Genomic DNA, 27,076 nt, shown 5'->3' on the forward strand with positions numbered 1-27,076 from the left:
TTTAGACGTTATTTTACGAGTATTTGATTATCGTTGCTATGGTTTTTGTGTTTATAATCATGATGGAACAATACTAACACTTGTACACAAGTTAAATAGATAAAAGTTTAAAGAAATTATATTGGAGAATCTCTTTAAATTAGTAAATAATTAACTAATTTTAACTTATAAATAAACTAATTTTAATTTATAAACAAATTTATTTATTATTTTTCGAACGTGAAAATTTTTATAAAGAAGTTTGTCTAAATGTGTCCTTAAAATACATTTTATTTTTTATTTTGATTTTCAATCATAAAATGTGATCACAATCTTAAGGCACCAACGTGAGCATTATTAGTATTGAAATTTTCTTTCACTAATTTCATTTTCACAAGGTTTCGCGGTGCATCAGCGTGATTTTGATTTCTTCCAAAACGACAACGTCCTTCTCATATCGTCACTTTATCGCCAAATATATCGCAGTGGGTCCCAAATACCCCATGTGCGTTTCCTTGTTTTCCCTAGGTTTCTGTTTCTCCCATGAGACACGACGATGATTTTACTTTGTAAAAATAAACTTAAGTACTATAAGATAGAAATAAGAGAATAAAAATTTAATTTAAATAGTCTAAGATTGTAAAGATTTTCTATGATGTCAATGATTGACTTTTACCGCAAGTATATTTATATTTTGACTAGTTTTAGGTAAAGTAAATATAAAGAAATGTAATATTATATGAACAAGAATGGACTTCTCAATATATTTCGTTTTTCCAATGAAAAGAAAATGTAGTTTACTTCAGAATTCTAGACATTCTTAATTATATCAAATTATATTTTTACATTGACTTCAATTTTAATTATTTAATTTATTTATTAAAAACTTTCCATTTAAATTCATATTGAACCATAAATTTGTTTTAATTCCAAAATAAATATTTTATGAGATAAAATGATCATATGTATTTGAGTTTTTCCCATTGAAATTTGACTTTGTACTTGAGTAGCGAATTTAAGTCTTCACAATACTAATATCATCATTGTAACACCCCAATTTTGGGATGTCACGGAGCGTTAGAAAATTTTTACGTTTAGCGGAAAAGGAATTAACATTGAAAATGTACTTAAGAAAAACTTTTAATTTAATTTAAATTACATAATTCAAATTGTCACTTGGTCAAAAACTTTCAATAATATTTGCGATCAAAAGAAAATTACATAATTTTTAGTATCTGATTTAAAATAACTAAATAAATTATAAAATCTCCCGAGTTCACCCCAGCCTCTCGTCGATCTACTCCATGCCAAGATTATCTGCAATATCATCTGCTCCCGTATAACACACACGTTATACGATCATCGCACATACAACAAACACACAAACAAACAAGTAGGGGTAAGCTAACCAAAACAATGATATTCATAAAAGACATTCGTAAATAAAACCTGTCCAATAATACTCAACGTCGCATTCAATTAACACAAAAACTTTATGATCACAATCCATCCTTGGTTTGAACACACAAACTCCAAACCCAAACAATCATACTAAACCAAACATAGCATCACATTCATCTCAATTCTTCAAATATAGTGATTATAAACAAGCTTTGGTTTTCCGCGGCCTCTCACCCCATAACAACATCTAGTTTTCTAGAACAGATGGTTCGATGTGTCCCGCTTAATGCAGCCATACTGTCTCCCTTATCCCTCAAGGAATTATGAGTAAAAACGTCGATGCATCGCACATCGGGCACTATACTCGTAACGAGCCGAAATAAGGTGAAACATTTATCCCCTCCCCACTGCTTCACACAGGCGAGAGGGTACAACACTCGAACCAATCATCTACCACTGCTTCACACAGGCGAAGAGGACCCCTTTCCACTGCTTCACACAGGCGAAAGAGTCTTCACTGGGTTCCTAGGTACGGAAAACCTCACACAACATTTAATTCCACCAAGAGCTTTCAAGCAAGGCAAAATACTCCCAATATTCAACACATGAGAATTACATATTGCCAACAAAATACTCACCATCGCATCATGCATGGGAAATAAAGTTCCATAACATAAACCCATCAACTTATAAATAACATATTTATACAATGAACCCAACAAATGACATTCACTCTAACACAGGCATAACATCACACACAAGTAATTATCCTCAAACGACCACTTTAACTCCATAACCATGCAACCCATGAAAACATATGTAATTCATATCAAGCAAGGTCACACTAATAAGTATAGATAACCAAATAATATCACAACATTATTTAATATTATCATGCCAAACAATAACTTTCAAAAAAGACCAAAAAGAATAATGAAACAACTCCATGCACGTCATCTCACAACCATAGGGTATGTGAAACATATTTTTAAAACCAAAGAGCTACACCCACCACCAACATTAATAATATATATATATATATATATATATATATATATATGTATATATATATACATGTATATATATATACATATATATATATATACATATGTATATATATATATATATATATATATATATATATATATATATATATATATATATATATATATATATATATATATATATATATATATATATATATATATATGTTTGTGTGTGTGACAAAGAAACCATGAATTGTAAGAAATGTATGCATGAAAAACATGTGGGTTCCATGGTATTCTACCACCGAATTAACATGAACCTTGCAAAAAGAAAAGAAAGAAGGAAAAATAAAGTGGCTACACACGAAACCCATAATACATCTACGTGAACCAAAGGAGAGAGTGAATGTAAGTTATACGTGGGGTGTGAAAAGAGAGAGAAGAAGGAAACATACTTTTAGATGACCCCACACAAAAGCCCCACATTCCATCAAACTAAAAGTATATACTACATACTAAAAGAGAAAATCAAGTCTTTTAAGTGTGGTCTGCACCATGAATTTAAAAAAATATAACTCCATCAAAAGTGGTATGAATGGTTTAGAGAAAAAGAAACAAAACAAACCCGTGTCGTGGCCCTCTCTCAATTACCTCCCCACAATTTGACCATATTTGAAGCATGTAGTATGAAACAAAGTGAAATAATATGTATAAGAATTAAAACATGATGCACCCCTTTTTACTTTTACGTGGGGTGTGAAAACAGATCCGCAACTTAATGAAAGCAAGAAGCATATGGCATTCAAGGCATTCAAACATCTATGGCAAATCAAAGTCAAGCTTCAAACAACAACACAAATCACACTTAACTTCCCCTACACTACACACATGTTTTTCAAGTTTTCATTCATCAAGCAAACAAAACAAGAGAACAAACACAAGGTTGGCTTCCCCTACATCGTGTAGCAATCCTTCTAGGACTTACACTTTCCACATTCTCTTCCTTTCCTCTTCACGTTTTCTCCCATTTTTTCAACTCTCTAAAGAACCCTAACATTTAACCTAAAATCCTTATTTTATTCTCAAATGGTTGGTTAAGATTTTATAAAATAAAAACCTCACTCTTTTATTATCTTCATGTAACATCAACAAATTTTTTAAAATAAAAACAGAATGTTGCATGGAGTAACCTCTAAAATGACACGGCCAGGATAGAACCCAATACCTGCACGCCAAAATACAATCTCCAACCAAGAAGCCAATTACTTTTCCATTTTATAATGCGCAAACTTAATTATATACATATATTCTCAACATTACATATAATATTAAAATTTAAAATAAATAAAACAATAACTTACATCACTTAAATAATTATTATTTCATAATTTAATATCTAATTAAATTAAATAAAACAACAATATTAATCAAACCATTAATTTTTTTCTCACGTGTCCCCCTTTACTCTAATTTTTTCCAAGTCTTACAGTTACGGTTTTCTTTCCCTTTCTCTTATATTCTCTTCCATTTATCATATATTTGAGACAATCAAATACTTCTATAAAAATACTATAAAAAATTACACTTGCATAATAAGAAACATATAATCTTTCCCTACCTTTTAAATATACACAATTTTACATTTTTAATAAAACTATTTTCACTTATTTTACATTTTCTTTTGAGGATCAAATTCAGTACATATATTAACTTTTAAATATACATATACACAATTGAGAAATGAAAGACTAAATTTGCATTTTTTTTTTTAGGATCAAATTCATCTATATAAACATATATGAACCTTGATATGTGTAACTAGAAGATGGGGGATTATTTTCAAATATTATATTATGTTTCAGTAGAAATAAATTTCCTTTTCTATAATAAAATTGTAATTTCCTTTTCTTATAGTTTTTAAAATTTTTGTTGTTACAAATTCTTATTTGATTGTAATTTTAGTATAGGAAAATTTAATTTAAACTTTAAAAAACTTTTATAATGTAATTTTTGAATGAATTTATTTGGTTGTGGTATAAGAACAGGAAATGAAAAAGAGTGTAGACAATATATAGAATTATGCAGAATCTTTTCAAATGTTGCAATTTGAACAGTAAAAGATGTCTATTTAAAGACCCTCACTCTTTAAAACATTAGCCATTGCTTCCTGCATTCCATCAATTTCTGTGTGTTCATCAATATAAGGAAAATATTTAAATATCCTTCACCATCATACCCACACTTCAATTTTCACCACCACTCCCATAGCTGCAACAGTCACCTAAAGGCTACTGCAGAAGAAGAGAGAAAATGCTAAAAGAATTAATTTCAAAATGGATTTTTCAAAAAATATTTCATGTTTTTCAAATCCCATTTCATATCAGAAGTTTTATTCTGGAAAACTTTGCTCCGGAAATATTATTTTAAAAATTTCAAAATCTTCGAAAAGCCTAGTACTGAGCCTCAATTTTGTATTAAGCATACCGTCCGCATTATATAATTTTTCATTTTGCCTACTTGCTGCACTGTTATCCTTCTTCTTCCCACCATCATCTTCCATGGATTCATCCACCTCACCCACATTTCCGGGACCTTCGCCTTGGTCACCTGACTTGGCTTCTGTCTCATCCTACAACAGAATGCTTTAATTAGTAAGTGTGAAAACACTAAAATTTCCAGCATACGATTGATATCAACAATAGTCAATTCTCTAAACGGTTTCAAGAAATAAACCTCCAACATCATTTCAGTAAGATTGAGAGGGTGACTTGAAGGAACTTCAACAGCACTAAAGTCATCAACAGATTTAAGGCTCCCAATATATGAAGATTCATTGTTATAGACTTCATCAACGTTAAACTCTTTTGCAAATTCAAAAACTATCTTCGCCTCTGAAGCTTCACCTTGATCCCTATTTGGGGGCATGGTATAATACTGAATTTTACCTGAAACATACAAACAGAAAGATAAATTTCTCTGTTTAGTTCTTTCTCAATTTTAACTTCAACACAGAGAAAAGTAATCGGTTCTCTGCTCATAATTTAAGAAATTCCATGCATGCATACCCTCGTTCCAATCACGAAGAATGATTCTTGCAGTAGTAGCAACGTCAAATTTTCCACTTTTCGTGAGCTTGCCCTCAGCTTCAGCTACCTTCAGCAGAAAGTCGTCAACATCACCTACATTGAAACTGCGAATTTTGTACAGAGTTACCAGCTGCTTAGGCAGACAGAGCTTTAGAATTTCCTTCACTGCGTTGTCCAAGTTAAAAGAAAAGAAATAAGTCTTTCAATTTACTTAACAAGAGTTAGTACAACTTAAATCAGGATTTTCCATAAATAAAATAAATGTATCATGCAAACTTCTAAGTGTTTTGGAAATTAGAATTCTCATTACTGAATAAAACATTAATTTATATCTAAAACAAGATAACAGGAAACATAATCCAACAACCCGCACATAGAAAAATCCAACGTTCTACTACATCACCTATCAGTTGTTCTTTTAAAACCTAACAGAACTCCATTTTATAACTAGGATAAGTGACAAGATTTAATGAAAAGGTGCTATTATCACCGACATCTTGAGAATGGTTAGATCAAACCACACACAACCATATAGTAAAATACAATGTACACACCCAGCAACCCACGGACTTACCTCATTCACACCATCATTGTTAACACAGAACTAAAGGGAAGTTGTAAAGAGGGAACGATTCTGAAAATAATTGAATTTATAATTGAAAGTCATTCTATTTGAGAAAATGGAGTAAAAGGGGACAAGAAATTTACACAAAAAAACAAGATGTTAAATAAAAATGTACAATGGACCAATAGCACTTATGCTTAAAAATAGACATAACATAACACGTTTAAAGACAAAAAACACCCTTATATATATAGCCACTAGTCAAACCAAATGCACCAAAAAATAGCAAATACTTCAAACTTTTGTAGAATTGAATAGAATTTCTTCAATGTCACAACTTCATTTTCTTTTACTATTTTTTCATGTAAAATACCTATAAATCTTCTACCATTCATTTCGAACTGAATTAATGCAAATAAACACCTGAATAACCACATAATAAGAGGAGGGGGGAATGACTTGGTATACCTGGGCTAATAATGTAAGACCCGAGAAAATTAAATAGTTATTTAAATAATTATTTAATTATGGCGGGTAATAGAAACATTTAAAGCAATTAATGTGAGGAACTATGACGTGGAAAGGTGCTAGCTCATGTGGTTGAGAGTGCTTTCTTGTGTGTGAGGACTTGGGTTCGAGTCCTATGTGTGCCACTTGGGTGTTATTTAAATTATGCATTTTTGTGTGTTTATATATTGAATGCATGGGGTGATGATAAATTCCTAGAATTGTAGGAGTTATCATGAAATCTGGATTGGTTGAATGGTTTGGCCTTGGTTTGGTATGTGCATGAGTGTGGGTTCAAATCTTGTTGAGAACTAAATAATTTCTTTTTGCCAAGAAGGCAGCCGTGAGTGCTGGGTGGAATGAATTAGAGTGAGAAAGGATAATTAAGGGATTAAGGGTCTGAGACAGGGGAGTGCATACGGAATCACAGACTTCTGGGCGATTGGCACGAATTGTAGAGGAGAATTGGAGTGGGAAACCATTGTGGAAGAGTGAGGCAAGAGCAAGGGTGAGTTTGAATTAAAAGTCACGTGCAATCCGTGTTTGGAGCGAGGATCAGAGGTTAGGGGAGTTGAAACCGAATCTTTTATTTCTTGTTTTTATTTGTATGAAATGTATGAGAATTTGAATGTATGTACTCTGCTATTTAATGTAGTTTCGTATTTTCTGCAATTTTCCAGAAATCGCCTGGCGGGTGATGAATCACCGTCAGGCGACTCATCTTATTTCTGGGTAATTGGGGGGTTCTGGAGACGGAACCGCCTGGCGGCACGGGCTTAACCGCCAGGCGGTGCATGTTAGAGTACCCAGTTTTCTGGGTTTTATGAAGGGCCTAGCGGTGACGAATACCCGCTAGGCGACGCGAGCCACTTTTGGCTCGATTTTGATGTTTCACAGGTTCTGGGAGGTTTGTAATCAAGGAGAAATTGCTTTCTAATATTTATGAATGATTAAACATAGTATTTCATTAGAAATTCGTGGAATTGGGGTTTAATTGAGAAGAAGATTGCATGAAGGTTTTCTTAGGGTTGATGAATTGGGGATTTCGAAAACGACATTAATCTAAATGGAAAGGGTGAATGAATTCGGGTATGGGAAGTGTTAGAGAATGAATTGTAATCCTAAAAGATGGAATCGTATCCTATAGAGTCATAAATTGGTTGAACTCAGAGTTGTTCTGAAAGGGTTGAGATTCGCAGGTGCAAAGAAAAATATTGGGGTTCCTGGAACAGCAGGAACCGCCTGGCGGCACGTTGGTTACCGCCAGGCGCCATATCAGTGAAGCGTGGTGTCTGATTCATAAAAATGCTATTTTTGTACTTTTCGTGGAACAGGAACCGCCCGACGCTAGTTCATGCCGCCAGGCGCCACCGATTTTTCTGGTCTGCGCAGTTTTCGTAAAACTGCATTTACCGCTTCGTTAACCGTCCGATTTGGGTGAAATTTTGTAAGGTGTTTCAAAACATGTTGTTCTTCACTTTGAACGGTGGAGATTTAAATTGGACGCCTGAAGAGGGAGATATACGTCACTCATGATTGGTTGTTGAATTCCCTAATAGTATGATTACTAATGGATGATTAAGTGTGATCAAGTGCTGGTATGGCCTTGATTGGTGAATGTATATATATAAATATATTGATGCATGATTGATGAGTATGTTTTTGGTAATGCTTATTGAGACATGTTGAATATATGAACCTATATATGTGAGCTCGAACGTAAGATGTTATAAGTGTGGGAATAAGGCCACAATTGATGATATCACTATGACCGAGTGTTGCATGATCATGACGGGTTTTGGAAAAGTATGGGAACATGATAATCATACTTTAAATGTAATGGAATTGTAAGCATGCAAAGGGTTGGGAAAAATGAGAAGGGGAAAATAAAATGTGTGCTGGAATTGATTTAAGAGGTAAGTATATATGAATTATAAAAGAGAGGAATGTGTGCTTATACTTGAAAGATGTATATGTGTTGTGATGTTGTAATTTGGAATATATGAATGTGTATGTTGATTTCTGGATGTTTGAGAATTAAATGGTTGAATTCTAGGAAATGAATTAGAGTACCTAAAACCAGTAGTGTCACATTACTGGTGTAGCGCCTAGCGGTGTAGACTGAACCGCCAGGCGATAGTATGAAACAGGAATATTTTATAAGTTGTGGCGCCCGACGATGATGTGGAACCGCCAGGCGGTCTGTACTGCCATTTCGCCTAGTGGCGCTTAGGCTACGTTAGGCGATGGTGTAGTGGTAGGGTGCATTGTGATATGTTTTGCATGGTTTGTGGTGTGGGTCCTGGTCTGGGATATGCTCGATGTTGTCATGAGCGGGTAGGTTCATGACTGGTGATGAACACGTGATGATATGAGCGGGGAGGTTCATATTTTATTACTCTCGTGTGGGGATACGAGCGAGGTAGGTTCGTATGTTCCGTGCTCACACTTGAGAGATGCTACGTGCGGGGAGGTACGTAGCTGGTGGATCACGTGTGTTGGACTACGAGCGGGGAGGTTCGTAGAGTTGGACCACGAGCGGGCAGGTTCGTGGAAGCATTGGAATCCCTAAGACCAGCTTGAGTATATACCTTGCGTAGGGTGGTGTGCTTTGCTTGTTTTCTTTATCATGTTGTGTTGTGACACTTGGATCAGGGGATACTGTGCCATGAGCGGGTAGGTTCATGGATGGTGGTGAACACGTGATGATATGAGCGGGGAGGTTCATATCATGTTACTCTCGTGTGGGGATACGAGCGAGGTAGGTTCGTATGTTCCGTGCTCACACTTGAGAGATGCTGCGTGCGGGGAGGTACGTAGCTGGTGGATCACGTGTGTTGGACTACGGGCGGGTAGGTCCGTAGAGCAGGACTACGAGCGGGGAGGTTCGTAGAGGCAGGACCACGAGCGGGCAGGTTCGTGTGAGCATCATAAACCCTGAATCCGAGGCTAATTATTTTTATGTTGTGAAGGTTGAAAAGCCTTGGGAATTAAGGTCTGGGCCAAGAATTAACTAAAATAAAATAGATGGGTGTATCTTGTCTTTTCTTTATTAACTTATATGTTAATTATTTATGAGCTCACCCTATCTGCTTGTGTTTGGCGATGATCGTGTAATGCGTTACACGGGAGCAGATGATGTTGCAGGTGGTGCTGATGAGGCATAGCATCGGAGAGAGGGTTAACTGGGAAAAGCTTTTACTGGAGTTTTACCGTTATTGTTTTTATGAAATTTGTAAATAGTGTCTTACTGATTTGTGAATTTGGATACTGTATTGGAGTTTCATAAATTATGGATTTTTGGATAACATCCGATTAATAAATGTTTTAAAATTTCCCGCGTTTTGGGAAGCGAAGTATAATAAATGATATTTTCATCATATTTCTTAATTTTTATTACTTAAATTAGTAATATCTGACCGGGATGTTACAAATAAGATCTAACTTCTCAATCCTCTATCAATTTTTAAGGCAATGGAAGCATCACTTTCTTGAGACTTCAGCATAACAACACCAGGAAAATTTAGCAACTTAACATTTTTGTCCAATTAAACCTCTTGAATTGACCTTGTTAACCCCAGAGTAGATGCAACATTGACAACATGAGACCTTTTTAAACTATTTATAAGACTACTCTTACCCACATTGGGCAAGCCAATCAAACCCATAGTTATTGACTTTTTGTTTGTCAAGACAAGGAAGCAAAACAACAACAAAATCAATAATTTACAATTAAAGGACAAAAGAAGAAAAAACAAAACAATTAATAGATAAGCAATAGAGATTAAAAAGACTAGAAAAAAAAACTACACCAAGGAAAATAAAAATTAAGTCATATGCAAAATCCCCAAAAGGTAGCAATGATAACCCACAAAGATCCACACTAAAGCATATTCTTCCAACTTAAAAACTGTATATTTAGTTTTTCTTGTGATTGACCAAAAGTTGGCACATTCATGCACAAGCAAACAAATGTTAGAGATCAGTGTCACCTAGATGACTAAATATGTGTGTTTGTTGTGTGTGTGCAAGCTTTTAACTAGGCGCAAACTTCATTTTTTTTAGAGTTAAATTAGACCTAAACAGACATTTCTACGATTTTGATTCTAAAAATAGAATATATTTGAATAATAAAATCATTTTCAACGGATAAAATAGCACCAACACTACATCAGTAAGAAAAAACCCTATCTAACAGAATTGATACTTATCTTACAATAGAAACTATGATTCAGAAAAAGGCATCAACAACATAGAGAACACCAATGCCAACAATTCTCAAGTCTCGACAAGAGGTGATATTATTTTAGGAGCAAGTACCATAGACATAGGGTTTAGTAATAATTTAATTTCTACTGACATGTGAAAAAATAGCGTGATCTACCACTTTATTTTTCTTTTTGATCCGGTGCACACGACACATCCACCTGTAAAAGTTGCTTCAAATTGACTCAAAATGTAAGAACAAAAAATGAAAACCAACTTACTTAGGTTCTTCACTTCTCTTTAAGTATATATACTATGAATTATTTGCAAAACCTTCTGATTTTATATTTCGTTCAACATTTAGGTTTGCCAATTTGACAACATTAAAGTTGGTTTTTCCAGTGAAGGCGTCCCTTATTGTATAATTTTCATGTCAAGATAGTGTATCCAATGCACATTAGAAACATCATATATTTAAAATGTCCCAGGCTAGAATTCTGGGAAACACAAACACAAACACAACCACATCCATACGTACCAAAAAAAGGATAAGCAGTGAATACATAAAGGTTTCTCAATCATATATCAGATAAAATTCCATGAAGGGAAGCACAATACCCGAACCAAAATTAAGTTGCAATTTTACAAACAACTCTCATCATTAAATCTGTTACCTCATGACTTCTTGAGTAATTCTTAACAATTTGAGTAGAGTATCAGCTCCAACGTTTGATCTTTGTTGTTGTGTGCTACACTTGAAGGCCACAGTAGGTAATTCTTCTCTAAGATATTTGAGCCACTTCTCTAAAACTTCTTCAGGCACAAGATCTATTATATAGGTCAAATGATTAGGCAGCGCAAAAATAAATATACCAAAATGGAGAAAGGAGACAAAAATGAAATGTGATCAGTAAACTACCAATTTTATTTAAAACCAAGATAAGACGTTTATTAGGACCCGATTTCATCACCATGTTTTCCATCTTAGGTTAACGAGTCCCCAAAGGGTTCTAGGCATCAAGGACCTCCAGTAAGACATTAGAGGCTTCAATGACCTTAACAAGATCCCTGTAAAAGGCTCTATTTGAGCTATCTATGGAATAAGAAAACAAAAAATAACAATGGTCAGAACACAGGCAAGTAAGCACTTGAAAAGTCAAACTAACCAAACTGTCAGGAAAGTACAAATAAATGCACACCTCTGGTCTTTGCAGCATTACCAAAATCATTAGTATTTTTTTAGAATCCTCTAGCAACTTAGAGTCATCTTCCTCCTCTAGCAAGCCCAATTTCCTTTTACGAGCCTGAACAAGGAATGAATAGTAAGTTCCTAACTGCAAGGAAAACAAAGATCCCAAAGGACTCTTTTCTTAGTAGCACTCCTCTCTTTCCCACCCCATTTTGAAGTGGACATCAATCTTCAGTGATACAATAATACAAAAACATTTTAATATACCAACAGTCAAGCACCCTCATTATCTTCTATCCATGAACCACTTTCTACAGGAACAAGGTTTACATAAAACTTCTACCTGACATTTTTTATTTATTCATTCATTTAGCTTATCTTGTAACATAACATGAAATGGGAGTTCGATAATGATAAAACAATTACCCTCTCCTTATGTTCAGCTTTCTTTTGCTACAATTCCTCAATGGCCTTCGCTCTTCGAGCTTCAAGGGCTTTGAGTTCATGTTCCATAAAGGGCCAATCATTGGGAATACCAGGATCCTTCTCAACCTTCTTTGTCCCACTCAGCCGAAGCTTCTTCGCTTCCTTCGCTTTTTGTCTATTGTGCTCTTTCACCTTTTGTATCACCTTGTACTTCTTCTTCATTGAAACTCTCTTACTCTTACTCTCTGCAACGCAAAAAATTCACAACAATAATAAAAAAAAATTAAACAAACAAAATCAATGCGCACTACTGATATCAAAGAATAGGGATTAGGATTTCCTTACTCTTGCTCTTCTTCACCATAGTGTGTTCTCTACCGTCAGGAGAAAAGAGATCACACGTTAGAAGAAAAAATGGAGAGGGAGAGAAGAAGCCAACAGATTTTGGAAGAGGGGTGGAGAGAATAGAGAAGAGGGTGAAGAAGTGTGTTGTATATTTTGTTATCTACTTAAAAACTAAGAAAACAAACTACTAGGGATATTATCGAAATACCCCAATCTAAATTGCTTACGCGTGTCCCACTCTTTGGTTTTATTGTCCTTTTACCTGTGCTGAAGTTGGTTTCTGCCTTTTTTCAGCCCATGAATTCAGTTCCGATTTTACCCCCATAATCCTGAAGCTTTTCATTCTAATCAATGGGTTTATTGTAAAATTTTGTTTCCCGCTCTTCTTTGCTACTCAATTCTCTTCTATGATTGATTGACGTATATATACTTTTTTTCAAAGTGGAAGATTATGGATTTATCTACTGCATATTTCTATTTCAAATTGTCATTGAAGCCAATAGAGTGCACTGAAATTGCGGCTGGTGTGGTTCGTGCACTTGGAAGAAAGGACAGTGGTGTGGATTTTCGATTTTGGTGGTGCATTAGCGATGTTTTGTTCGTCAATTTCGGTGGTGCGTTAATGAGGTTTCTATTCGTCTGGTCTTAACCACCCTCACTTCACTGTTTAGGGTTTTGCTTCACTCACCCTCACTTCACTTTTTTTTGTTTTTTTGTTTTCTGCTAAACTTGGGTACTTCTTCGTTGATGGTATAGGGTTTTATCATGAGTTTGATTCCCTTCAAAACTACTATGATGCCTTAATCGATGCCAAGAAGATCATCGACTATCAAGATCGTCGACTACTATCAAGTTGGTGCGTACAATTATTTTTTTTCATTTTTGAAGTTTTTGGATCCAACAAGATTTATTTTTTGCTACAAAAAATCATTTATTAAGCTGGCTTCTCTAAAAAACCTTTTTATTTTGTATTATTAATTGGTGTTTGTATTTTTGTTCTACGGTTTTCTTGATCAGAAACAAAGACAATGTTTTCTTTTAGTAAAAGGGTACATTTTTTTTCGAGAGCTCTGTTTGATTATGGTTATAATTTTTAATGTTTATTTTTGTTTGTATGTGTGTGAATTTACATTGGTGTAGAGATTTGTGGATTCTACTTCTATATTTTTCTTATGATTTTTCTCTTTCTATTATTGATAGGACATTGTTGAGAAAGGTGGAATACTAGCTATAACTTTTCCCAAAAAGGTATTTTTTTAGGGTTTGTGATTTTGTTTCATTTTTCTGTATGTGCTAATGTTTTCTGTAGCTGTTTTTTATGGTTACATTGGTGTTTGTCTGAAGTTTAATGGTAAGTGTTTTAGGTTTTATAATACATTTAGTGAAAATTGATAATTTTGTTTAATTTTTGGGTATTTTGGGTGCTAAATTTGAATTGATGGAGGCTGATGGATTTATGTAATTGAAGGGTTGAATTTTTCGAGATATTTGAAACGAGATCCTGATAATTTATTGAATGTATGTTTGATTTAATTGATGGTAAGGCTACTAATTAGTTTGAAATTGTAATATGAGTTTTTGATGTTGAATGGAGAGCGTAATTTATGTATTCCTTTTTTTATTAGCTTTTGATTAATGCAATGGATTGATGGCCTGGGTTAAGTGTAATACTCACGTTCCTGTTTGTCTTGTGCTGCAGATTCGAATTTTATGGAAATTAGAGTTTGTGGAGGAAGCTTCAAAGTGGTAGCTTTCATCTTATATGTATTTTATTATGTCATCTGCATGGTGCTTGGTTCTTATGATTTTTGGGCATTCATATTTGTGAAGAATATCATTCATTTTCAGAAATTATGATCCATGATACAAATTAATTTTATACTACAGGTTACATAGTGCTGAACATGGTATTGTTGTTGTTGCTTGTGTTTTTTCCCTGGGAACCAATAAATTTGCCAGGTGCATCCTTTCTACTTGATCTCCCCTAGATCTGTTTGAGTATCTAAGTATATTTTTGCTTTATTGATATTCATTATTTTGTATATGTGTAGCCAGGGTAGGGATGAAACTATAAAAATTTGGGAGAAATGTTTTAGTTATTTAAATCTATTGGTTTTTGTCATAGGCTATTGAGACCAAATTGTGGGTGTTTCGATTCGTGATTGGGTGGTCAATTGTACAGTTGTTTCTTAAAGTTTGATTCATGACATTCGATATTGATGCATTTTGTTAGCCAATGGGATATTGGATTTTGGAGTTTCTATGTGTTGGAGGTATTGAATTAGCTTTAGTGATTTAATTGGGAGTTAGTGTGTATAATTATTGAATGTGATTTTGTAATCTGTAACTATTATTTTAGAAATGTAATTGCTTGAGAAGTTGTGTGATTTGTGCATTTGTTTGGATTTGAAACCACTTGAGTTTCATATAAGCTAATGATTTGGGTCTAATGTTTTAATTGAATTTAAGGTTTCATTTGGTTTAGTTAAAACTTGGTTGGATGGCAGATTCAGAGGATGTTTCAAGATTAGTTGTAAAGTTCCAAGTAGAAACTGATATTGGAGGAAACACGGGATGTGTTCGAATAAAGTGAAGAGCGAGCTTAACAAGAAATAAGTAGTTTTGTTGATTTCGTATGAATAAGTTGTAGCACATTTTCTCACTAACTGTGTATAGCAGTATATCAGTCATAGGAATAAGACATTTTAGTAATGATTCCTTATACATCTCAATATCTTTGCGATATCTAATGGTTCCTTATATATCTTTTTATACATCTCAATTGCTCTTCAGTTTGTTAATAATAAGGGTTATGGTGGTGCAACATCAAATGCATGGTCATGTGGTGTTTACAAACTACTAAAATCCCAATGGAAGAAGCAACTGAATGTTGGCAATTCTACATCATCTGTTGACAAGTCTCAGAGGAAAGGATGATATTATACTTCAATTCCACGTGTTGTTTAATGCAAGGGTATTAGTGGGCATGAACTTACTTTAAATCTTCACTTTTTCACTATAACAACATCAGTATATTTCAATATTGAAATGTTGCAGGCTTTGTGTGTTGGTTGTATTGCTACTTCGTTTAGTGCTTTTAATGTAGTGTATTCCTACGAAAGTGATCATTTGAGATATCTAAAATACTGGAAGCATTTGGTACTACTCATGGACTATAATTTGGTTTATTGTTAGTTTTACAAGCCAATAGTTATGCATGGGTTTTATGCATTTGGTACTACTTCTATTGTGTTTATGTTTCTAATCAGTTGTAACTAATCATTACAATTACAACTAATTTTAGAAGTATATATAAACTCTTGACAAGCTCTCAGTGGTTAAATATCAAAATGCCAAAGATTCCTCAATATTGTGGGAGTGATTCATCCCAGATTAGGTTCCAATGTAGGCATATTTTTCAAATATACTGTTAGTTTTATTTCTATTTTGCTTATTATTCCAAAGTTTTATGCACCTCTATTACTAATTTTTTATTTTAAAATTTTATTGCACTTTTTCTATATTTGCACTCCTAACTTTTCTACCTCAAATTTAGTCTTACTGTGCATTAATTCGGGCTTGTCTACCTCTAGTAATGATTAGTATTTTTCAGTTTGTGCATTATGTAGGGGTTAAAGTAAACCAATTTGTTCATTATTTTTGTGGTGCATCATAGTTTCTGTCAAACGAGTTCTTCTCATAATGACTAAAGATTGGTCATTTCTAATATAGTTTCTGTCAAAAGAGTTCTTCTCATCATGACTAAAGGTTGGTCATTTCTATGGTGCAGATTATGGTGCAGATTGCGGTGCGAGGAAAGGATGATGGTGTTTTGCATCTTCATCTGGCAGTCATACAACCTCTATTGTAGCTGGAAAAAGTGGAATTCCAATGATGTACAAACATGAATTCAGGAAAGTAAGTTGAATGGCTCCCTGTTCTAGGTGAGGAATGACGTCTCCCCAATTGATTACTTTTTGATTAAAATCGGGAACTAACTTGATGATTTAATTCTCTTGCCTTATACCTTTTCACCCTTTTATGTGTTTAAGTTACTACTGTTCTATTTTGTAATTCTTGCTTCACAGAAGCAATGTAAAACTCTAAATTATAGAGTACTCAAATTTTAGCTTATGTTTTTTGGTGCAAGAAATATTGGAAGGGGTAGTTGATATTGACTTGACAATCAATCTGAAGCTCTAAGAAGAGGTTCAACATGATAAATGCCTTGATAGGAGAATTTGGAATCAGTGTGGGGGATAATTGAATGAAGTCAATTAAGGTATGTCTCTCAGACAACCTCTGCAGGGTCTATTGTTATTGAATGGCAGGACTTTTGTCACCTTTTCTTTAATGTATTTTGGTTGGTGTACTTTCAAATGACATGGATTAAAATTGGTTAATTATGTTTAAGAATAAAGACACAAGCTACCTTATGTTTGAAATTATATATTAGTCAGAAGTACTTATCAAATTTGTTTATGGTCAATGAAAACCCTGATCTAAAGCACATTTAACAATGTTAGTCATTCTCACATCTCATGATGCATGTGAGAGAACCTTTGTTTATTAATGGCATTCTTTTTAAATGCTAGCTGAGATACACTGAAGTAGTTATTGAAAGCTTTTCTCTGCATTTTTTTTTCAGATTTCCTTCCATTGTGTCAGTAGGTGTCAATTGCACTCAAGGATGAAGTTGTGCTTGTATATGTGTTCCTCTTGGAACTTATATAAATAAAGATAAGTGTGTCAAATGATACATGGATAGTTGACTCATGGCATCAAATATAAATGTCCATAGAACCCTCTACCTATTTAGTAGCACTTAAGTTTTTCTTTTTCTTTCAAGTTATCAAATTTGAATGAATGAGTATGTGGTTTGATCAAGTTGTTGGTGAACTTAATAATCAAGTGATGATTAATAATACTAGCAATCATGTTTATCATTCCTTTATATGTGTGTGTTTTATGTGTTTGTTTAATTAGATGATAAATAATTATTTAATGTGTGTTTTACCATTTGAATTCTGGAATAATTAAAAAATATGTGAATGAGAAAAGGTTAAAGAAACTGTAATGTAAGTAAGCAACCAAAAGCCAAATTATCAGATAATGAAGAGATAGTTTAATGTTTGGTTTGATTAGATGATAAATAATTATTTCATTTAAAAAAAAGCAAGAGTTCCAATATTTTTAACCAATTTATTTTTAATTATTTTCCTTTATTCATAACAATGTGTAAACTAATTAAATATTAGGTGAAATAATGAAAAAGAAAAAATTAATTACGTTGTGTTGAACTTTGTTGAATTTTGAACGTGATAGATTATAAAAAGTAAACTTTTTTAAGAAATGCAATATTTAAAAGTAAACGGAGGAAGTTGGTTTTATACAAACAATACATGACTGTTGATTAGATAGAAATTCTGAATAGAACATGGTTAAGAGCGTAAGTTTGAATTCAACTAGCATTGATTTGGCATAAATGCTAGCATTATTTGTATTAATATATTATTTCAATTAATCATAGTAATAGTATTATTATTAATATTTGTAGTTTTAGTAAAGTTATTATTATTATTTTTATTATTAATGTTATTATTATTATTATTGGTATTGTTATTATTATTATCAAAGTGAAAGTAGCAATTGCAAAATTTACGTGGGGTGCCAAAAGTACAACGAAGTAAGAATCAGTGGCAAAGCAGAAACATTTAGGATCGTGAACATTGATGTACAAATAGTTGCCGAGGTAATTACTTTAATCAATTTTTCTAATCAGATGAACAGACACGTGATTAGTTTAATCAATTACTTAAACTTGAAACTGGTATTGATGTTCCTTTTGAAAACTATGTAGACAAAAAGCAAAAACACTCACCCTCGTGTGTTGTATTGAGTAACGATATTCTAATGTTGGATTTGGTTGGTGACACTGATTATTCTCTCATAATTTTATTGCATGAAAACAATTGTATTGAAAATTCTGTTGCAGACTCGATGTTTCTCTAAAATGTAAATAACTTTCTTTAATGTACTTTAAATAATTTTATATATTTATATATGTAATATATTTTATCAATAAATTTTATTATGTCTTTTAATTGCAATATATATTTCAATTAATTTTGAATATTAATATTTCAAAAAAATTATTTACATACTAAATCACTTTAATTACAGAATTAAGTGATTTAAATACTATTATTTTTTATAACTACATAATTATATTTGTATACTTGTATATAACTTGTGGTCATGTCTTGATTGAGAAGGTTCAGATAAAAATTTAATTAAAAATATTTGACACAAAAATTAAAAATTATAATCTGAGACCTTTAGTTGAATAAAAAATAATAATTTAATATAACCATTAAAATAATTAAAGTATTTGATTGTGACGATAAAATATATTAATAGTAACAATAATATTATATTTAATAAAAAAAAGTGAGTGTGCATCGTAGATATTTATTTGTTGTACACTCCATGTTTGGAATTTTATCAAATATTGTGTTTTTACCATTATTGGTCCTATAATATAAGATTAATTTATGTATAAAGTATTCCAGCTAACAATAATAATAAAGTAGATAAGCTAGAGAAACTCACACATCTGCACAAATCTGCACAAATGCACACCAACCATTCTCACATCTAAAAAAAAGTCTTTAGTTAGACTGCTTCAACTTAAAAACTGAAATTGGTATAACTATTCTATTTATAAAAAAAAATATATAAAAAATAATTACAAATTTTAAAAACAATTGTAATATAACTATTCAATTCAAATAATTTAAAAATAATATTCAAAATTCCTTAGTCAAATAATTAGCTTTTAGAATACAATACAAATATTTAATTATTATTTTTAACTTTTAATCACAAGAAATAATCATTTCAATTATTTATTTATGTCAACATTATATAAAATAATTTCTTAAATTCTTAATTATACATCTACTTAATTATTATTATATATTTTAATATGCAAAATGTTTACATTTAAAAATGCATATAATAATACAATTATTTAATTCTATTTTATACTATTCAACTTTTTATTTCTATATTACACCTACATATTATATATAATAATATTATATATATATATATATATATATATATATATATATATATATAAAATGTATTTATATAAATGTAATAACAATAATATAATTTTCTGGAAACAAAAATTATAAAAAAAACAACAACAAAGGCCTCTGAATATAAAGAAGTATCAAAATCATGATACTCTAACTTTTTTATTAGGAATCACATCCATTTCACAATATATTTACATTTTATTATGTTTACATGTTATTTTATTTAAAATATTTTAAGTTTAATTTTATCTTTTTTTATTTCATATGTGGATACATTTTTAATTATTCTCTATTTAAAAAATTTGACTATTAACTTTTTTGTGTTGTATTTGTTTTGCAAAAAATCATATTGCATACTTACATCTTACTTTAACAATAACTCACACATACATCTTTCATTTTAATATAATATATAACTCAAAAGTTTAATTGTAAATTTTAATCATATAATAATATTATTTTACTACACAACACTAATCAATTATAGTGTCAAATTTATAATTTAATACAAACTCATTGTCAAATATTAAGTTATAGTCTTATCATTATTTCTTATTTGTAGTATTAATCTATGATGCACCGATATTTTAAATAGTTTAAATTTTGTATTATTAGATGATTTGTTACTTACATTTATTTGTCTTGTCTTATCTTTTTGTAAGACCCAATATTTTATGCCTCAATGTTTAAGGGTTGGCCTTAATCTGTTGGGCCTAAAGGCTGGCCCATAGGGTGCAAATGCCCTAAAGCTGTTAGGGTTTCCCTTTCAGCCTCACTTTTGCAAATATGAACCTAAACACTTCCCCTTTCTATTTCAGAGCTCTGTTAGGGTTAGCCGTCACCCTCTCCAAGCGAACTGCGACCTTTTCCACTCCATCCACTTGTTTCTTCCTTGAGCTGTTGCGCTCTTACGTTCTGTGTCGAGGGCGCGTCGGGATATCTTGCTAGCTTATTTCCAGGTAAGGGAAGCTAGAACCCTCTGGTTGTGTGATACGTTTCTGTGGTTGTGAGTTTGTATCGTGATTGGTTGAGATTACATGTTGTTGTGAACGTATGAGATGGTTGGAAATATTATTAGGTGTGAATGTATAGTTGATGCAGGTTGAACAGTGGCGTGGTCTGTTAATCTCGCCCAAGCGACTTGGTCTCGCCTAGGCGAGACTTGTAGAGAACCAACCCCAGCTCGCACTCGAGCTCTCGCTAGGCGGAGGGTCTTAGTTTTGAGCGAGGTGCTATCTCGCTCAGGCGAGAGACGCTCACCTAAGCGAGCTTGCGTGGGAGTTTGAGGATGGGTCGCTGCAGTTGCAGCCCAGGCGAGGGACCTCACTTTTGGGCGAGGAGTGGGCTCGCTCAGGCGAGGGAGGACTCTCCCAAGCGAGTACGCGAGAAACACCCATTCGCCTCTGTCGCGATCTCGCCTAAGCGAGGGCCTGTCACTTAAGCGAAAGGACCCCTCTCACCTGAGCGAGGGCCTCTGGCCTAAGCGAGGGTTAGGCGAGAGGATGTGTGGGTACTGTTTGGAACTCTTGTTTGGGGTATTAAATACATGTTTGGTTGTATTGCTATGTTAAAATATGAAAGGAATGAGTATACATGAAATGGGAGGGCGTATGAGTTGTGATTTACGAGCTTTAACATGATGTAAGTATGATATATGTATGAGATGATTCATGGAATTGAAATGATGAGTTTGGTATGAGTTCGACATGAGACATGAAAGGGTTAGGAATAAAAGTATAGGGATTTGAAACCGGAGGCCTCTCCTCATCTAGTTCTTTCGTTACGCCGAGAAGAAGCAGAAAGAAGCTTGGAAGAAGAGATGGTCAATCTTCATCTTATGGGCGAGACTGCTAAAAAAGAGGCTCTTTAAAGCCAAAACGAGTCCTCTCTTGCAGGAGGGATAGGCGGGAAAGGGGGAGGAGGTCTTCAGTCACTCCGTTTTTGAATTGGGTCACGAATGGTATTCGATTTCTTTTAACAGCAAAAAAGCATTCGAACTTAGGAGATGCGAAAAAGAATCAGGTTCTTTTTTATATTCCTTCTTCAAGATAGTACGCACAGGTGAGAACATCCCTAATCGAATGGCCTAGCTTTGCTTCTTCCTCTTTCTCTGCTTCGGTTTACCAAAGGGGGTGAGGTCGACCATCTTTCGGTGGTACCTTTTCTGTCTAGCTCGTTCTCTTGGTCAAAACAACTACTCCTTACTGGCCAATAAGAATCAGAATCGCCCGGGATGAGTGAGAGCTAAAAGAAAAGCCTAGCGGCAATTCCCGATCTTCTCTTGATAGAAAGATCATATCAACACCGAACGAAGACAGATCGTAGTTACGAGAAGAAAGGTATGCCGGTTGATGGATGTAGTTCATTCTAGAAGTAGTTTGTTAACCGAATTGAATTGTTCGGTCGTGGTACTTTTGCTTGCTATTCAAACACATTGTCGAAAGGGGAAGATCGAATTAGCTCTGGTTCAAGAAGCCTAGCCTTCTTTCTTCGGAAGTCTACTGAACGGGGTCGATCCACTTTACTTTACTATAAGTAAGTAAAATCGGAAGTCGTTTCAGGTGCATAAACAAGCCATCCTATCTTGTGTAAAAATAGCTTTAAGGCCAGTACTCTTTCTCTCCTAGAAGCGAAGGCAGGAGCAAAGCCTATTGATTCACCTATTTGCTAACCTACTTGTCGGTTACCCGCACTCTGTAACCAGAATAGGGCTCTGGAGTTCATACCACCCGACGGTTCATCAGAAGTCTGGAAGGCGGCGCCTAAACTAGTCGGACTTGCTTGAATCGATACGCTTACCAGACTTCTTTGTCTATTCAATTGATTTTGTTGCAGACTCTTCCCCCGGCCCAGTAGTGGAGCTTGACCCTTGCCCTACGCCGATTGAGATCTTTCCTTGTGCGGTACAGGTAAATTTGGCTCTTGAGGGAATACCCGATTCATCAGAACTTCAACCAGAAGAGGTAGGCTTGGGTTCCTAGTATAGGTATAAGAAAGTCAGTAGAGCTAAATAGAGGTAGACTTGACTTCTATGCGTACTGAGCTGAGGTGCTAATGCTTCCCGCAGGGATAAACTTTCTTAGTCAGACTTCCTTGATAGGTGAGACTTCCACGAAAGCACGTATAAGAAGAATCTTAGTATGCAAGGCCTTCGATCTAAAGGGAGCTTCGGTGTGTTCTTTGCTTTCATAGAAGATCCTCCGCTGCTGCTAAAGGAAATGGTTCTTAGGTCGGTGAAACTGTCCCTGTAGCTAAAGTCAAGTCAAGCCAGTTCATTCATGGCAATCAGTCCTGCGCTTCTTTCCCACGGGAGACTCCATCTTTCTCTCTTTCTTTAAATACTGAGTTGACTTGGTTGTGCTTTACTAAAAAAAATAATAAATATAAGGCGCGTTAGCGCTTTCGTTTTCCAATAAGGGGCGAAGCTTGAAGAAGCGAAGCGAGCCTAGAATAGCAGCCTATTACGTTACGTGGCCCCTTTACTTTTTTTTTAAATAAAGCGCTAGTGCCCCTATCCTATAGAGTCAGGCTCTTCTGCTATCAATGAAACTGAAAGAAACACAAAAACCCAGTGCGTTTTGTATAGATCGAGACTTGTAGCTGGATTCTTTACTCATGACATACTGGGAAGAATTGCAGGAAATCGTTCGATAACACTTCTGACTACTATTTCCGACGATCAAGACAATTCCCGCGAACTCTTTCATTTCATAGAAGTTGATTTTTCTTCTTACAAAGCAAATAACATTTCCTATTGATTTGTCCCCTATCCTATAGAGCTGAACCTATTCTGATTCTGAATTATCCGTCGCTACGCTGTTCCCAAGGACTAGCAAAATCGAAATAGCGAAATTCTTGGGTCATCTCAATGGGTTCAGAAACCACACGTTTCTCTGGATCATCATAGCGTACTTCTACATATCCACTAAAAGGAAGGTCTTTTCGTAATGGATGACCCTCGAAACCATAATCTATTGATATACGGCGTAGATCCGGATGATTGATGGAAGAAACACCAAACATATCCCAAACTTCTCGCTCCCACCGACCGACTGATGGAAATAGACTGACTACCGGAGATATTCGTGTTACTTCGTCTGCACTGGTTTGTACACGAATGCGTGAGTTATACCGGGGAAGTTTCCATTCGATCAATCAGCGGGTAAATTGTCTATTTACTTTCATCTCATCGTAAGCAAAAGCTTTGACTTCTGAACAACTATGAAAGACCAGTGGTTCCATTCCTTCTTACTTGACTTCTGGGCCAACCCAACCCAAATGGGAAGAAGAGGGTCAGCCAAACAGCGGTCCACTTTGTACATTTGCTGAGGCAGACCAATCGGGCATTTTAGAAAAGGGAAGGGAACTTTTATCACCGAAGGAGGCAGTACAAATGAAGGAGGCGGGAAGCTACCGCTTCTAGAATGCAAGCTTATCCTTTACTTTAGAGCGTACCGCTATTGAAAAAAAGGTTGATGGATGAAGTAATCGGAATGACAAATGATTACGGTTGCGAAAACCGGATAAAGTCGGGAACCTTTTGAATCAAAGTAGCGCCGAGTACTTCGACTACAGGGGGAGGGAAGCTTCGTAGACAGCTTCGCGTCCTCGCCGCTTCTTTCTAGCGACTAGCTTCTCAAGTGGATGGCTTGGTAAGCAAGCAACCTTCAGCATAGGTAAAATCCCCCTCAATAATAGGCCAGAATGGTGGGGAAGGAGGCCCCCCTACTTCAATGGAAAGGGGGGAATCGCCGTTTAACAGATAAAGCATTATCTATCAGGTAAAGGGACTTCTTTCCATTAGGCTTCTATTGAATGTAATCAGGCTCATCTCTCTAGTTCGTCCTTGCCGGTTGGTTATAGTTCAGATTCAGTGACCACAGAGTCAGTCTTCGGTTCCATATCAGTGTCTATAGAAAAGGGCAACCGGCTCACATCCTTGCCCGGGACAGTCCTAATTGAAACATAAGAGTGTGTTTGACTTGAGTTTGTTCTTCACTCTCTTCCCATCATTATGGAAGAGTAGTTGCTTTGCTGTATAGCTAAGATTTCTTTCCATTGGGAGTTCTTCCTTCGATTCTTCGTATGTTTTCTCCCTAGCCCTAGCAGCCTTTACGGGGTGCTTTCCGGTTGGGTGAGCTACCCTTTTTCAATGATATATGGATCAAGGCCTCGCTGAGCCAGATCAGCACGAGCTACTAAAGTAAAGAGAAAGAAGCTAAAAGCCTCCGGGCGTGGGAAGAGGTTGGGAAACCGGCCAGGCAAAAGGCTATCCTGAATCAGATACCATTCTGAGGGGAGAGACCCGTAACCAAACAAAGAGGCCTAACTGCAAAGCAAACCAGAAAGATGTCATCTATGCTCTTGACATCAAGAAAGAGCTTCGTTGTTTGATCTGTCCACTGGGACATCTACAAATTGAATCATCAAAGAAGAAGAACAGGCATTGTCCGCAACCCTTGTTGAAAGAAAGAGGAACTGCCTTTACTCGTCAAAGCCAGCATCCCAGATGCCTTCATGACCTATAGACTTGTTATTCTGCTTCTGTGGAATCTTTGTATTGTTAACCCCTAAGGGAAGGGGAAGATCACCACTCTATTAGTGGGACTTCTACCAGTTTATTGGATAGAGTGAGTCCTCTGATTCTCTATATCGATCTACTGGGAAAGCATCGATCTAGCCTCCCACTCATTCTGCTAAAAGGATGTCCTAGAACGGAGAAGTGGAATCAAATGATCCATCTTCATTTTCCCATAGGACACATGGAAATCATGCTTCCTTGTCCTTGTAGCTCGGGGAAGAGAAGGCATCCATGCCGGACATCGTTCTTTCTCGGCCCATCAAGAACTCGGCATCGAAGACTCATTGCTCTAGGGTACCTGATGGATTTGCTTTCCAGCCTGTGGTGAAGACCCATTCCTTTGTTCGTTATATTCTATTGGTTCTCGCCCTAGCCTACTCTGATTTTCCAGACGGAGCTTTTTGATTTTTGTATTTCGCCCTTGCTTGTATAACAGGAGCAAAAGGACTCCTATCTTAACTCACCGTAGTTGAAGAAGGAATGCTTGGTAGTGCTAATGGAATGCCCCAGACATATGTCAAAAGAGAATCTCGATAGAATCAATAAGAAAGCTCATTGGAATGAAACATGACATCCATCTTCATCAACTTACAGTAAGCGCAGTGGAGAGAGTGGCTCTCGGGGAGCGGGCACTCATGGAACGTAGCTATCTCAAGATACCTGACTTGCTATCTCTTCAAGTCAATCACGATGATGAGGACTCACTCATCTCTATGTGCGGATCATCGTCTGATCCATGCCCCCTTGGGTTGTTAAAGTAATTACAGATGGATGAGATAGCTACCTTGATTGATTGCTGGGAATAGAGAACCAATCTATCTCTCCCGGGGGTAATTAGAAGAAGGAAGCATTGATGAGTTCACTGCGTGTTGGTAGCGAGGATAGAGAGAACAAGAATGAGCAGCCTTCCATGAATAGAACACCAAGGAACCTTTCTGGATCTGCTTACAGCTAGCGAAGAGGAAAAGGAATGCTTGTTGATTGGACTGATGCGAGGTAGCTAGATAGAGAATGAAAAAGCCTTAGATGAACTACCAAATAGAGGTCTTTCCCCGGATTGAACTCACAGAGATGGCTAACAAAGGGTATTGATGTTAATATCACTAGAATGGAATGGAGGGGAGGTGCTCTAACCACTAGAATGAGAATGGAGTCCTACTTTCTTTCCCTCGGCACCAAGCTACGAAGCCAATTGATCTATCTTGGGATGCTTTCCCGTAGATGAAGAATAGGATGGATCGGTCTATGCCCACTAACTAATTCTTTTTTGTTTGAAATGAGCCTGCGACATGCCTTCTACGCGCTATACCCACTTGATTGAATGGCTTTGCCCTCTTCCTTGGCTTCAATCTCTGTTCCAGTAGAAGAAGAATATGGCGCTTAGCCGGGAAAGAGCTTCTATCGCTAATGGTCACCGATCTAGGGCATCCTAACCTAGGGAACTCATCTATGGAATCTAGGCTCCTAGGACATAAAGGAAATGAGGACTTGTTCTGTTGGTCTATCGAGCATCTCCGTCTCTTACCAGCCGAGCTTCCCACTATAATAAGCGAGTTAGAGAAAAAAGGTAAACCTATCCAATAGCAGTCCTATGGTAAGCAAGCTCAAGTTCAGTATACATAGGATATGCTTTTTCCTATCTCTGCTCTGGTTTAGAACCCTATAACTAACTAGGATTCCCTGGTAGAGCCATAGATAA

General features: G+C 35.2%; 1 pseudogene; it reads right to left on the bottom strand.

Annotated features, from left to right (window-relative positions):
* Positions 1-4,755: 4,755 nt before the first annotated feature.
* Positions 4,756-12,709, bottom strand: LOC114171321 (guanine nucleotide-binding protein-like NSN1; annotated as a pseudogene).
* Positions 12,710-27,076: the final 14,367 nt, after the last annotated feature.

This window comes from Vigna unguiculata, chromosome 5, assembly GCF_037176805.1.
Source record: "Vigna unguiculata cultivar grain cowpea cultivar isolate G323 ecotype 2 chromosome 5, ASM3717680v1, whole genome shotgun sequence".
Lineage (NCBI taxonomy): Eukaryota > Viridiplantae > Streptophyta > Magnoliopsida > Fabales > Fabaceae > Vigna > Vigna unguiculata.